Source organism: Galleria mellonella, unplaced genomic scaffold (genome assembly GCF_026898425.1).
Source record: "Galleria mellonella isolate WM207_F2 unplaced genomic scaffold, CSIRO_AGI_GalMel_v1 utg38, whole genome shotgun sequence".
NCBI lineage: Eukaryota > Metazoa > Arthropoda > Insecta > Lepidoptera > Pyralidae > Galleria > Galleria mellonella.
Window position 1 is genome coordinate 4,909,778 of NW_026442090.1, and position 16,402 is coordinate 4,926,179.

Below are 16,402 nucleotides of genomic sequence, written 5' to 3' on the forward strand. Positions count from 1 at the left end.
CTATGTCAGTATGTCAAAACGCAAATTAAGGGATTAAATAAGCTGAGCAAATGCCCGGTGCGGCAAAAACTATGCGCGGCAAAATTACGAGCAGCTCACAATTCAAAATTCACAAAAAGACGGCAAATATTATTTTTCCCAAAGCGGTAAAATAGCTAGATCGGGCACTGTCTGTATTATCTTTAAAATAAATAAAAAACACCGATATGATCCAGATTGGTACTTGAAAGAATTCGGTACTAATTGGATGCGGTAGAATTTAATTGGGAATGCATCTTTGCTGCGGTCTCATTCTGTCTCAAATATATATAAATTGCACATTTTTTTATACTGTTACCTTAAATTACCTACTGGTATATGTATAGTCTGTTGTAATAGAATTAATGAACTAATAATTAAGTTTTGTTTAAATTGTAACAGAAATACTCTTTAAAGAAGATAACCTATTTTTAATTTGTACTTCTATTGAACATCAAAAGACTGTATTAGGGTAAATTATTATTATTAGGTATGCATATTAGCATGCTATTTAATTTATGTATAATATGTATACTGTGTACTGGTGTACCTAATTCGAAATAAATAAAAATAAAATAATATAAACTATTCGTGTATTTACATATTTATGATGTTAAATACACTTATTTAGTCTCACATTTTGTTCCACTAAAATAAAATCGATTTCAATTGGAATAACATTAATAGGTTGACTCCTATATAAACATCATAACACGTAGTAAAATTATTATTTGTATCTTATAATCCAAAGACTAGATAAAGTCTCATATCTCATGATACGCAAATGTTTATGTAATATACCATTTTCGCGATCATTGCATAATACTCGTTACCTATGCCTACACCTCTGTTATATTACTGCGCTTTTTTTCATACAATACCTATTTCCAATGACAAGTTATAAAAATAGGTATTGGATGTAAAGTGAAGAGTTTGGCGCGCAAACGCAATTCTCTTTACAAAATGGATGCGTCGTGTATTTAATACGTAATATTTACCAACTTAAATGTAGACATCCTTACCTCCTTACTAATATTATAAATGCAAAAGTGAGTTTAGTTGTTACCTCTTGATGCCTTAACTGCTCAACCAATCATTATGAAAGGTGTACACGAAGTATTTGAGATGGCGAAGGACACAGGCTAGTTTTATCCCGGTGACGTCAACGAACTTGCGTGTTTTCTACACTAATATTTAAATAAATCACTCAATTTGAATATCATCACAATTTCATGTTATTATTGTATGTAAATATTTTGACTGACAAATAGAAGTTACGAAGTCACAATATCATAAAAAAACTTCATACACTCCACCATTACGTACAAGTCTCTCCCCATAAAAGTATTTTAGCCTACCTATTTATCGCAAGGCTGGTTAGGTTGCTTAATACTGATAACGTATATGTCTTCATTCGAGTTTTCATCTCATGAGGAGTAATCTACGGTTAATCTCCAATATTCTAATATGGACAAAGTTTTACATGCGACACTAAAAATATTTTAATTTGGAATTTATTCAAAATTTAAAAAAAACATAAAATAATTATATATATCATTATCAATTCAGCCGTTAACTATCCACTGCTGAACGTACAAGGCTTATGTTAATAGGAGTTTTGTCAGTAACTGCCACGTTTGGTAAGCGGCTTGGCAATCGCAGTTAGGCTTTTAGAGAAATTTTAAAAGGACGCTGCGGCCCATCCCTCTAATATTAAATTCCCTTAATCGCCTCTTACGATACCCACAGGAAAGACGGGGTGGCCTATGCCCGGACCATACAGCCAAAATTTATATATATATATATATATATATATTCATATCATATTTATTATTATCTATGTAATATAGAAAAGAGGGTAGGTAGAAATACATTTTTAGAAATATTTTGTCATTTAGGAGGTATTAATGGTTACCATCGCTAATTAATTAATGATTACACTTTATATTTTTGCTACAAAAGTGGAATAAGTCTCTGTAAGATATAACGCCAATAAAGACGAACAACTTAAAAACTGGTTCACCTTGACCTTTGAAGCTTAGTTTGAACTTTAGGTATTTAGAAAGGTAAACTGCTAATATATATGGACAAATTTATTATGGAAGCATTTTATTTATAAACCTTCCTAACGATTTCCGTAGACGTATATATATTTTTTTTTATAACGATATTCCGATACTATATCGATATAATAATTAATTGTAACATGTGCCACTTGACTGCTAAATTTAGTAAATAAACAGTACTGTACATTATTATTTACTTAATATGTATTATTGTATCTTATATATAGTAAAAATTATATATATAGTGACGTACATACATTCATATACTTATGAATATTATTATGCCTAAACGTAACTGCGTATAAAATATATGAATAAGTACACAGGTATGTACGATTACATATAAAAAAATATCCGTTTACGAGAAAAATCAAATCAAATGATTGAAAAAGTCTACCCTGAGCACTTATAACTATACCTTCATGATATAAGCAAACATTAAAAAAAAGTTCCATTTTAAATACCTAGGTACCTATTACAAGTATATAAGGTCTACTGTCTTAGGTGTATCTATACAATAATAGGTAGTGTAGGCAAGTTTTCTTTTATAAATAGAACTCCAGAAATCTTTGCGTGAATTTACTGGGTACAGAGGAATAACACCTGAGTCCTCAGGAATGGCAACGCATGGGGGGTATCATGGGCAAAACAGTATACTCTGTTATGTCCATGGTACTGCTCATGTCTATAGGTGACGGTTACCACTTTCCATCAGGTGGGCCGTCATCTTGTTTGCCATTCTAATAAATATATATATATATATATATATATATATATATATAAATATATAAAATATATAAAAATATAAATAACAATTTCTTTTCACAGTTGATTAAAATGAACAAAAGAAAAATAACCATATAAATAATATATCAAACGAGGGATTTTCCAAGGCGACGCTCTTAGCCCTTTGTGGTTCTGCCTTGCCCTAAACCCTTTATCTAATCTACTTATAAACAGTAATCTCGGATACAAACTAGACAAAAATAATGATGATAGTTCAATTTCACATTTAATGTACATGGACGATATTAAATTATTTGCTACAAAAAAAACAGACCTCTTTCTTCTAGCTGACATTACACAAGAATTCTCAAAAGATATCCAAATGCAGTTCGGTGTTGACAAATGCAAAATTCTATCAGTTAATAAAGGTAAAATTCAAAATAACGGATATGCACTTGAAACTGGAGAAATGATCGAACCGATGGATGAAGCTAGCACATACAAATATCTTGGATTTCACCAATCTAGACAAATTCACCAAAAAGCAGCTAAACATGATCTTACAACTAAATTCAAGTATCGACTTAACTTAATTTTGAAAACTGAACTCAATTCAAAAAATACTATAAAAGCTAACCATTTGCTATCCCAATCCTCACTTACTCTTTTGGTATATTAAATTGGTCACAAACAGACCTAAAAAACCTACAACGCACCGTGAACACGCACCTTACTAAATATAGGAAACATCACCCTAAATCATCCATCCAAAGACTCTTTCTGCCACGACATGAAGGAGGAAGAGGAGTGATAGATATCCAAAACCTACATAACAAACAAATAGCTACCCTTAGACAATACTAAATCTCAACAGTCATTAATCCACAAATATGTTACAGAAACAGACAAAAAACTCACACCACTCAACCTGTGCGACAGACAAACTCAAACCAACGAGCAACTGACTAATTTAGAACAGAAAATCGCAACATGGACTGGAAAATCATTACACGGAAGACACCGATCCAACCTTTGCCATCCACACGTCGACAAAGATAAGTCGAACGAATGGTTAAAGAGAGGCGAACTGTTTCCCGAGACTGAAGGGTTCATGCTTGCGATACAAGATGAGGTAATAGCCACCCGTAATTACAAAAAACATATTATAAAAGATCCGAACCAGACCACCGACTTATGCAGACACTGCAATAGTGCAGCAGAAACTATTCAGCATATAACTGGATCCTGTAAGAGTATTGTGCAAACGGACTACAAACATAGACATGATCAAGTAGCTTCAATAATTCACCAACAACTCGCTTACAAATATGATTTTATAAGAAAAAAACAGCCTTACTATAAATACAAGCCTGAAACTGTTCTAGACAATCAAAAGTGTAAGCTTTACTGGGATAGGACTATACTTACAGACAAAACGATACACTACAATAGACCGGATATCACACTTCATGACAAAAACAGTAACACAATATACCTCATAGACATCGCTATCCCTAACACACATAATCTCCAAACTACCATCTCAGATAAACTTGCGAAGTACCAGGATCTTGCAATAGCAGTGAAAACACAATGGCAAGCCCATACAGTACATATTGTACCCATTGTTCTATCTTCCACCGGCATTATCCCAAAGACTCTAAGTAATAGCCTACAAACACTAAATATCCACACTAATCAAACATACCTACTACAAAAGGCCACTATCTTAAATACCTGCCATATTACCAGAAAATTCCTCACCTCGTCTACTATTACATCTTCCTACTCTGAAACCTCTCCTACACTTGGTTAAGGCCCGTGTCGGTGAGTAAACCTTCGTCCATGTGAAGAAGAGAAAGAAAAACAAAAATAAATAATAATAATAATAATAGATATAATAAGTGGCTTGGTCACGAAAAACTCGCAAAGAACGTCACTATTCTATTGGTATTTAATTACATTTATTAAATAGGTATCGATAAATGGGGATTCCGATAAGTCACACCGAACATGGCGTATTTATTGATATTCGATTCGATAACTACTCTCTTACTCATAAAAACTAAAACGTCCTATAAACTTATTTTAACTATTATACTGTTTTCTCGTTGTCTCTAAAATTGGGTTTGTGTAAAAGGACAAAACACTTCAATAGCCAAAATAGTTTTAATTAATAAGTATAATAGACCTTTAAATACGGAATCGAGTAATTACTTCATTAAAATAAGTTGAAAAAAGAGATATCTTTTTAAATATACGGAAAAAATAATATAACTATTGTTATTAGCTATGTCTTAGTTGTTCCGAGCTGGTTAATTACCCAGAGCCAGGCAAAATGAGGGGATTTTTTTTCCATATATTTGCCGCCCTTGACAATAAGGTGCTATTGTTAAGGGCGGCAAATATTATATTAGGCCATGTAGGTATATCTACACCTACAAAATCGTTTGCATATGAACACACAGCTAAAACTACTAAATCTATAAAGCTGTAATTTGGACCATAGATTTATTACATAATTTAAGCATAAACAAAGAAAACTTTTGAGAATTAGTACACAAAAAAATATAAAATTTTATACGAGCAACGCGTGCAAAGCTGTTTGCTGTTAGTGTAACAATAGCTAGTCGGTCGTACTATAATAGTACATTTACTAAAATACTTTTTACAAATGCCCGTGAATATACCTACCTATAACTTGATATATGCAATGCACAAATATAGGTAAGTTACATAACAATTTAATAAATAATTTAAAACTGTATTCCTAAAAAAAAAAAACAACTTAAATTATGACCAAACCAGTTATTTAGATTTGTATACTAATATATTTTAAGATTAGATAGATAATATACTAACAGATTTTAATAAAATTTCTAGGTGCCAATCTGTAAGTATAGTGTATAATTCAAGTAAAAACAATTCAAAGCGGTTTGTAATTGATGGCATTATGAGACAACAAACATAAAAAATACAATCGAACTGAGAACCTCCTTTTTTGAAGTCGGTTCAAAAGTAGTTTGCTAGTCTTCTATAGTTTGGCAGTGATCCAGCCTAGTCGAACGATGCCATAACGTAATCCTTCCTCGAGACAAAGGTCATCCCTATTGACACTGCAAATACCACACTAATAGAAATTGTATTGAAGTTTCCGACCAACTGTCCGGTGATGAAAAACACTATTTACAAGCCATTTTACTGATTTTGTGACTAGATGGCGCTGTGATGTCTATATGCAAATAAAAATGGCAGCTTTATTCGTTATAAAGATTGACTGGTAGAATAAAATAGAATACTTTAGGTGATTTAATTAAGTTATAACAAAGTTCTTATTGAATAAGTAAACGGTTCCATACTCAGCTAATATTAAGCATGCAAATTATTGGTAGAGAATGCATTAAGTCCGTCTTTTGTACTACATTTTATTTGTCAATAAAGTTTAAATAAATAAATAAAACCAACATAGGAAAAAACCCTATCCATTGCAAAAAGAGTTGTAAAAATAGTTGTAATAATCGATTGAATTGACAATTTTTTTTTACATTTTCTTTAAATTTTATACTGAAACAAAGTATATCTATAGGTATCAATAATAAAACTATTTTTTTTATATCTAATTATTTTAGTTTAGAAAGGCATTTCATTTTACAGTTTTATTACATACTAAGTATACAATACAAAACATTTATTGTGAAGACTTTCCTGTTTTGACATCATTGAGCTCATTTATTAAAATACTATATCCTGTTGATGTAAAATAATTCCATACTGAACCGGTATCTGTATGTGCAGCCCCATGTATTTTAGCGCAGTCATCTTTCGGATGGGTCACCTCAATGATCAAACGATCAGAATCTAAGATTGCGCTTGTCAAATATGTTTTGTATAGTTATTTGTAATGTCCAGAAACAAAAAATCTAAGTCTTCGTAAAGTGTATATCTTGTAAATATCGTAGTGTATTAAGAAGACTTCTTTTCAGACATATATTGTGATCCCGGCATTAAATCGGCCACCCCCTTCTTTCTCGTGAGTGCCGTAAAAGGCGACTAAGGGAACTTAACGGTCGAGATATAGGCAGCAGCGTCTTTCTTAAAATATTGTTAGAGCCTAACTAAAAATGAAAAGCCGCCTGCCAAGCGAGGCAACTACTAGCAAAACCCCCCTTACAAGACTTATTTTCAGCAATGTACAGTTAACGGCTGATAGGATTGGGGAAAGGAATAAGAAGACATAATACTGATATGATTATAGGAGGGAATAGATTGGTAATATGGAGTACCAATCCTATTATTAGTAATATACTCTAACAGGTCGACCTCCACGTGATCCCTCCTGGAAACTATCGAGCTGAATTCCAGATGTATTCATCACGATGGGCTAACTGGCCTGCCTTTTTATTCTCACCTTTGTTGCCATTATATTATCATCCATTAAAAAAAACATGATTATAAAACAAAATTAAATATATCAAACAAATTTAATTCTCTAATCTGAGGATAAATCTCGCACAGTTTCAAAAGATCATATGAGGAGAGAGAGACCGAATTATAAACAAACCTCACGTAAGTGATTAACAGACATCCCCTAACCATATGAATAAATCTCTAATGTAACTTTAGCGTATCATTGATTAGTAAAGCTACCTACAACAAGAAAAGACTTTTTATTTGAAATACTTTAATCTACACTCAAATAAACATAATTTTAGATGAATATTTAATTGTGTTTACTTAAAAAAAAACTTTTATTTAATATATAATATACCTACGTAATATATATAATTCTTAAATAGGCTCCTTTTCATCCTGATCACGCAGACTAAGTCGCGGTTAACACAACTAGTTGACTATAAATTTACTTATCTGACAGTCTATGAATTTGGCTCGTTGTCAAGGGTAATATAACAAAATATAAACAACTGATAAAACCCTGGTAAGTCTATGATTTAATGCCTTTTTTATTCGAATATCGTACATAAAAATCCCGTGTCGTGACATTCGTTCGTAATAATATACAAAACCGCTCAATAGAATTTAATGAAATTTTATTTATGTGTATATATTACTCCAAATTGTGAGATAAGATATTTTTTATCCTAATAAGAAAAAATGTACCTGTTTTTTTTTAATGGATGAAAATGGAATGGTAACCCCGCCCGCGCTATCGGTATACACCGGCGGGGCACCAGTGAAGGATGATAGGTACGGATGAAGTAGATCAGTTAGCCCATCGTGACGAATTCAACAAGAATTGTTCACGATGGTTTCCAGGGGGAAACCACGTGGAGGTCGATCTAATAAGGCATATTGCTAGCAATGGGGCTGTCAAACTCCATTGCTAACAATCCCTTTCCCCCCAAAATGTACCTGTTAGATGCCAGATGGGAATAAAACATTTGCTAGATCAGACAGTATAAAAAAATATAAATCAAATAACATATGAGTTTGTTTGCTTTGTATAAATTATTGAAATTATAGTTTAGTCATAACACTTTAGTCCTCAGTAATGGCAACAAATGAGAATTACATGCTCATTACAGTATATTTTGTGATATTCATAGCACTGTCTATAGACAATGGTTGCTATTGGGGGGAAGATATTGTTAGTGATGTAGAGGTTAGTCCTCATTGCTGGGAATTATCGGATTCACCTCCACACGGTACTAGCTGGAAACCATTGTAGTTAATTCCTAGTGAAACTCGCTACAATGGATCAACTGACCTGTCGTTATTCTTATTTATTATCAGTCACTGATATTCCGCCAGCGTACACCGACAGCTTAAGCGGAATTACCATTCTATTTTTACCCCATTAAAAATACGGGTAGCACTTTCCACCAGGTATTCAGTTTATTTAATATTCCAAGTTACATAAAATTTAAAAACAAATGACAATTAAGAATTGTATACATACATGGTATTTAATATCTATATGTATATAGGTACTATCTGAAATACATTCTATATTATTTAAACATTGCATGGTACAGTCAGCAGCATAAGTTGTTAAAGTCACATACATTTCCAAAACTCCCAAACGTCATTGCTTATATACAATAGATGACAAATTATTTAGATATAATTGGATGGACATCGTAAAAAGTCAAAATCAACTGAATATATGTTACAACTGATAAAAATATTTCCTAGGGAACTGTGTACATATAAGGTGTAATTATTATTGATATGTTCATCAACTTTTCATATTGCTCTACTACTAAATTGTTACTAGTTCTTTAACACCAACATCTTAAACAGTTAACTGTTCACTGCTGATCATAGGCCTCCCCTTGGAGGCTGTTGCTGGTAATTACTACACTTGGCGGGCCAGTTGGCAACTGCAGTTAGACTTTAGTAATATTTTATGAGAAACGCTGTTGCTTATTCCTCGACCATTAAGTTTACCTAATCGCTTCTTAAGACACCCACGGAAAAGGAAGAGTGGCCCATTCTATGCCGGGATCGCACGGCCATATTTTTACATATTATATAAAAATATTAATCGAATGTGGATGAGAGTGTAATGATAGCCTTGTAAATACTTTTGTCTCTTTAATTTTAATTGCCAAAAGACAATATTAAAAAACATATCACAGTTTGGCTATAAAAAATCAGTGAAACACTAAGACGCGAAGAACATAGTGAATTTATTATGATTGCAGGATACAAGGAACGTGTCCTACAATAATCAGAAGGCCACGCCAGGGTCTGTGTAGACGCTGCACCGATAAGCGTTCTCCTCGCTATTAGCTAACCTTATGAAGCAAGTACGTGAGATTACTTCTATCTTACTATATTGTATGTTTACGTCATTAAAATACCTATATAAGAGTTAGAACAGAGTACGTCACACGAATGACAGAAATGCAATGAACATAATAATTATGATATGAACATAAATTGTAACTAAGTGTGAACTGCAAAAGAATTGTATATTAGATATTTTTATTTATTCGTTTACACATTATTGCACAGATTCAAAAGAAAAAAAATATTGTTTTTTAAAAATATTCCATTTGTCGATATCTTAATTAGCGTTATTTGTTAAAATGGCCGGACTAATTATAAATAAATTGTCACAGTAGTTATATTACTATACCAAATGTGGATCAATAGAAATATGAACTATAGAAATCCAAAAAATACCCCCTAAATGGGTTAAATTATCACATTCTCAAAAACCCATGTCATCAAATAATGAATCGTCACTACTCGACAATAGATGGCGTAAAAAATAAAGGGATACGAATAATACTTTTAATAACTAATAATTAATTTATATTCTTCAGTCATTAATGCGTAACAACATGATATATTTACATACATTAAATTCTAGGATATCAAATATCTTCACTAATAACTACATTTTTAGTTGAAGATTTATGTAAGTTACAACAAACCATAGAAAATACAAAATTGTTCCTGAACTTATTTATAAAAAAAAAATGTATTATTCTAGTACTAACGAAGATCACAATGACAATTCACGTGTACTAATTACATATTTGTCACTATCCTTTCAATAAACAAAGCTGTTTACACGAAGGAGTTTATAAACAATTGCAGGCTCACGTCCGGACAAGTTATTATACCTGTACGAGACAGTGAGTAATGAATACTGTAGATGGTGTACATATGTAATTTTACGCCATGCAAATTAAATAACGATGAATGACCTTGCACTTTGGAAGGACGTATTTTTCTCAGAACATCAGGTGTATGAGTTAGTTTAATGGGTAAATAAATAATGGAATTAGCATAAAAAAAACTGAACCATAGTGCTGAATCGTATAATAGATTTTTGGATGTTTCAGTAATGGTCCTCTTTTGTTGGATCTTATCTTATTTTAGTTTTAGAAACAACTATTTTGACTTTATCATAATATGTACACATAATCGCCAAGTCAGTAACATTACTTATATTTAAATTATTTTTTCTCGCTGTTTTTGAAAACTTATAGATACTGTAATCACATTTCTCGATGTTAATAGATAATAATCATAGGGGGGAAAGGGATTGTTAGTAATGAAGACTGAGAATCCTATTGTTAGCAATATACCTAACCAGGTCGACCTCCTCGCGGTTCTCCCTGGAAACTATCATGGTTAATTCCTGATAAATTCATCATGATGGGCTTGGTGTTCCGCCAGCGTATCCCGTTAGCGCAGGCGGGGTTACCATACCATTTTCACATATAAAAAAAAATAGATAATAATCATCTTTAACGTCGTTTTACTACGCGTAAGTCTCGCCTAATTACGGGAAGATATATTAAGACTATAATTACTATTCTGGTTAAGCGGCATGTTATAAGGTTATATCACATTATCATTTTCTTCCGTTGGTGTATGGTATTTTTTTCCCATATACGCCTCTTGCAATATCATGGGGATGTAAAGGAATGAAGATATTTTGCATACTTCTCTGTCGCCGTACAAAAAGAAACATTCTGTAGTTTATTAGATCTGTAACACACTAGACTTTCTTTTAATGGAATGGCCTGTCGTTTCTCCAGGAAAATAAGTAAAGATAACTTCAGTAATAAGTGTAGTTACTAATATAACATTATACACTAACGAGCCATTCCAACTTCGGACTGATAAATGGAACAACTTCGAACTTAACTCCCAATTTTTAAATTAGATTAATATATATTATGTATTTTTAATTCATCCATTACAAAAAAAAATCAATCTTTCTTATTGTAATATTAACTAAAACGGTGCAATCCAATCTATTCTAATATAATAAAGAGGAGAGATATAATTATTTGTTTGTTTGTCTGTTTGTTTGTGATCGACAAATTCAAAAACTACTGAACTTGTAGCTTGATGAATAAATAAATTAAAACATATTTACTCTATGGTATAAAGTAATATATAGTATATATAAAATAAACACATTCACGACTATAATCCCTAAAGTGGTAGTCAGAAGCAGTTTAGTTTGTTATTAGTGTTTTCCATTATCAGACAGTTACTTATAAATTTATATTAATACAAAAAATTTGGTGTCGATCAGATCAACTCACAATCTTTGCAGTGTTTTTATTCCCTTGGATGCTCTTAAATTATAATTTTATTTGAATAAAATTAATAATTTAGATTATTAGGAACGGAAACAAACATTTAGGGGACTAAGATTATCAGGGTCGGATCGAAGAGCATCGAGTATCGTGGGGGCACTCGGGGGCAGGCCGGAACTGAGCTAGCGAGGGTTCTATTTGATTGTGATGCAAATTCCCCGTTTCCGGCGAGGGGGGATCGCAACAGGTGGAGGGTCGCGCCACCAAACGACAATCACTGCAACAAAACACAGTAATTGCTTATGATTTTGTGCTTCGATAAGTTTCATCAGTCAATTAGGCTTTTTTAAATCTATAACCGAGGGAAATCACATAAAATGCTTTGTTTGACCTTTTATGAGTAATAATTTAGATTAAAAGAGATTATTTTCCCTACTGATGTTTCCTTTGTACAAGACTTTTATAATTGTATATTTCAAGATAATTTAAAAAGTACAAGTAAAGCACACAATTTTGTGGATTTTCTTTCGAATTAATATCATGTCCAGGTACCGTAAAGGTAACACTAACTAATATGTACACTTGGGGGGAAAGGGATTGTTAGTAATGGAGACTGAGAATCCCATTGCTAGCAATATACCCAACCAGGTCGACCTCCTTGCGGTTCTCCCTAGAAACTGTCATGGTTAATTCCTGATGAATTCATCATGATGGGCTAACTGGCCTGTTTTCATTCTCATCTATCACCCTTCACTGGTGCTCCGCCAGCGTATCCCGTTAGCGCAGGCGGGGTTACCATACCATTTTCACTCATCAAAAAAAAAAAAACATATGTACACTTAAGCTAAATTATAAGCAACAGTTACCCCTTTCCATTAGGCGAGCAGTTAGGTTATTTACTCTCTAAGTATCATAAAAAATAATTCTCAAAGTACAAAATCCGCTGTAACAATACTACCTACTAACATGTTCTATAAGATGACCCTACATTGCTGACTATGAATAAAAAAGAATGATATAACAAATTGCATTTTTAATTCGTTACCATTTAACTTCTTATCATTTAAGAGTTTCCTCTTGTCGGTGCACCTAATTCATGCATTTTCTTCCAGCCAGCTCTATCCCATGCCTTATCTTTGACCTCCCTATACGACATGACACCTAGTGTTTCCTTTATCTGTCCCATGCAGTTATTCCTCAATCTTCCTTTTCCTCATTCACCCTTTTCAAAACTATTACCACCTATATATAGGTCTCGAATTACGAAAGATACATTGACAAATTTTAAGCTATCTACATTAAGTTGCTTTCTTTTTTTGAATCTACATTAGAGATAAATGTTACAATAAACGAATATTTGTTACAACATTTGAAAACTCAACTTTATTGTTGGTTACTTACCACCTAATTAAAAGGAAAATATGTGAACATTTTTGGATATTTGGTACCCAAACTTGCTTAAGCGCCTGAATTGATTTAAAGAAAATTTATTATACGAATGAATTTTATCTTAGATTAACACAAGATAATTTTCATTTAATTTTAAACCACACGGATAAACCTGCATTACAGTATAAGGCACCTAGCCCATTAAAAAGGTATTAAAAATGGAAATGTTAAATTAAAAAAAATAAGTCCATAGCAGGGTGCAATGTAAAGTTTTTATAAATACTTATACAATAACGTCCCTGACGTTACAGACTGTCGCCCAAGCGTGCGCGGACGCAGGGGCGGCCACCCCGGCCGGAGGTTGTTCACCTCCCCTCCTCCCGGACCCCTCACCCCGTCCCTTCGCAATCACAGCCCTTTGTGCGCTCACGCCGAGGGCTACTCGCAGAGGGCATGGACTCCATTTATTTCTTTGTTTTGAAATGCCTTCTAACTGGAGGGTACGCAACAGGTACATCTGGCGGGAGATTTTGATTTTTTTTGTCACAGCATGAGCTGTCAAGAAATTTGATAGAGCTATACAATAATACAATGTTATGAATTGAACATAAACTGAAATTGAAACTATTTCATTTCTAATAATAATAACTTGATAAAGAGTTATAAGTAGAACCGAATCTTAAACGTAACTGAGGCAAAAACACAATAAGAGGTATAAGTAAAGGATAGAGGCTATTAGTTCCCATTTTTGCTTAGCTGTTTAAGTTTGTCACTTCTTTGGCATGAAAGTATAGGTGCAATGATGATCTTTAATTAAATATTGCATTTTATCTATATTAAATTTAAGTATGTACACCCACAACCTCAACAAATGACAATATTGTTTTATATAATCACATAAAACTATTTTGAATTATAAATTCCAATGAATTTTATATTATTTTAGACAAATGAAGACAAGTTTCAAAATACCACAATTAGATTCATCAGTTATTCCTGTAATGAGCATACGTTTCTTACCTGTTATTTCACTGACTTCCTTAATTAAAACATTCAATTAATAAACACCCTCACCCTGGTGGGTACCGGAGCGAGGCAACAGCCACTCTCCCGTGAAGACACCGCCCTTACTTTTGTCTGGTGCTTTGATTCGACATGACTGTGCCCATATATTGCATGGCGAGAGTAACAGGTCAGTATAATTTACACTAAAAATGAATATGAAGATATAATGTTTTTTATTTATATCTGTTATAATACTATAAGAATACGAACGATCAGTGTTTCTCATCCCTACGATATCATAAGACACGACAAAGAAAACATACCATAGTTATTACCCAAAACAGAGCAATAACAGTTTGACTAAGTTTCCTGTAATTTGGCATAACACGTAAACTAACATATATAACGGCTGAGTACAAGTTTCTCCTAATTGAAAAGGATATTAGCAAGTAAACCTACAATTTCACTTTCTATACAGCTTGCTTTACGATTTTATTTCGTAGACTCTTCTAATAATAATGGTGATTTTGGATATGCCAATTTAAAATGCTACAACAATTATACAACATAGTTTAATAAACTCTCTGTATTCATAAAAACAATAAGATACACATAAATAGGACAATGCGAAAATTCAATAAATTACTCATTCACCATCAGTATTCAAACAATTAAGTTTGAATTAATTTTACAAAGTGTACTCACGTCTATAAATACTAATATCCCTCACAAAAAACAAAAATGCACCCTTCATCGTCCCAAATCACCGGGTACGTAGTTGGAGTTGGATATAAAAACAAAAAAGCGATGCACCCCACCCGCATGCCGGCGCAGGAACACGCTCGTGTCAAATTGGACTGAATTTACTGCATTACGAAACAATCGTAACACTTATTCACACTTATAAAACACATGCCACGCTATTTGAGACCCTAAATTGAGTGCAATAGTGTCGACTTGCAATAAATTTATTTTATTAACAACACTCATTTGAATATTCCGTATGAACGATGGGGGTGGTATATTTTTACTGATTAATTTGTTTAGTTCTAAATGTCTAAATAATGTGGGCAATTCATTCATTCCCAAAACGATTTTTTGTAAAAAATAAATAAATATAAATAGATATTCTTTACTGTATAATGTTTTATTTAACGTTGAAAATACAAAATGTATTACTAGTAACCGTATAACAAGAAGACGTAGTAAACAGGAAAACAGAAGGCCATGTGCCGATTGTACTTATTACGAATAAAATTAGGATTTGGATACAAAATAAAGACCCATCTGATATACACCAACCACTATCTATAAATATGAACAATAAAAACTATTACATCTTAGATAGATCTTCATTCATTTTAGCTGCTCTCAAACATATACGCCAATTTAAAAGACTCTTGACACCTTCATCAAATAGCACATGGTTTATCTGATCATTATGGACTAGTTTAAGCTCCTCTGAACTCGTCCTTCTACTTTCGTTTTATATATTTGTTTGAACAATCTTTCATCTAATAATCAAATAATATGCTTAAATCAACTTGGGACGTTGGTAAAGGTGTACGTCCGTCTAATGATCCACAGTGGCCAAGGATAGTCGGTGCACCAATTGTACGATCCCGCCACACCATTTGTAGGTTATGTACTGCACAAGAAAAGTTGAAAAAAGTAATATTTTTCATATCTAACTATGATCAAACAATCTACAGATATGCCAGATCCAGTAATTGGGGAGATCTGTTACTTAGCTTGTCTTTATCATTTTTGTGCTAACCCTTTCAAGCTCTCCTTTAGCTATACTGTGTCACACAGTCAACTAACCTCTGTTCCTAAATTTTCCGCAATGCACTCACGTCATGAGAGATTTACAATACTATGAAAACTATGTCTTAAGTTTGCATAAATCTTCGTAAAATATAGTCTATGATGTTCTTAAATAAAAATCCAGAGACAAACCTTGTCCTTGCTCAACATGTACGATATAAATCATTTTTATTTACTGTATATGTCGATACCATCAATCTTATATATATATAAAATACGGTGTTTGTTACCAAAAAAGCTACCGATTTTTTGAAATTTTGTGTGAATGAAAATTGGCCAGCATCTATTTTTCATACCCCTCAATGATAAGGGTGACCCTCCCCAAAATATTTTTTTTTATTT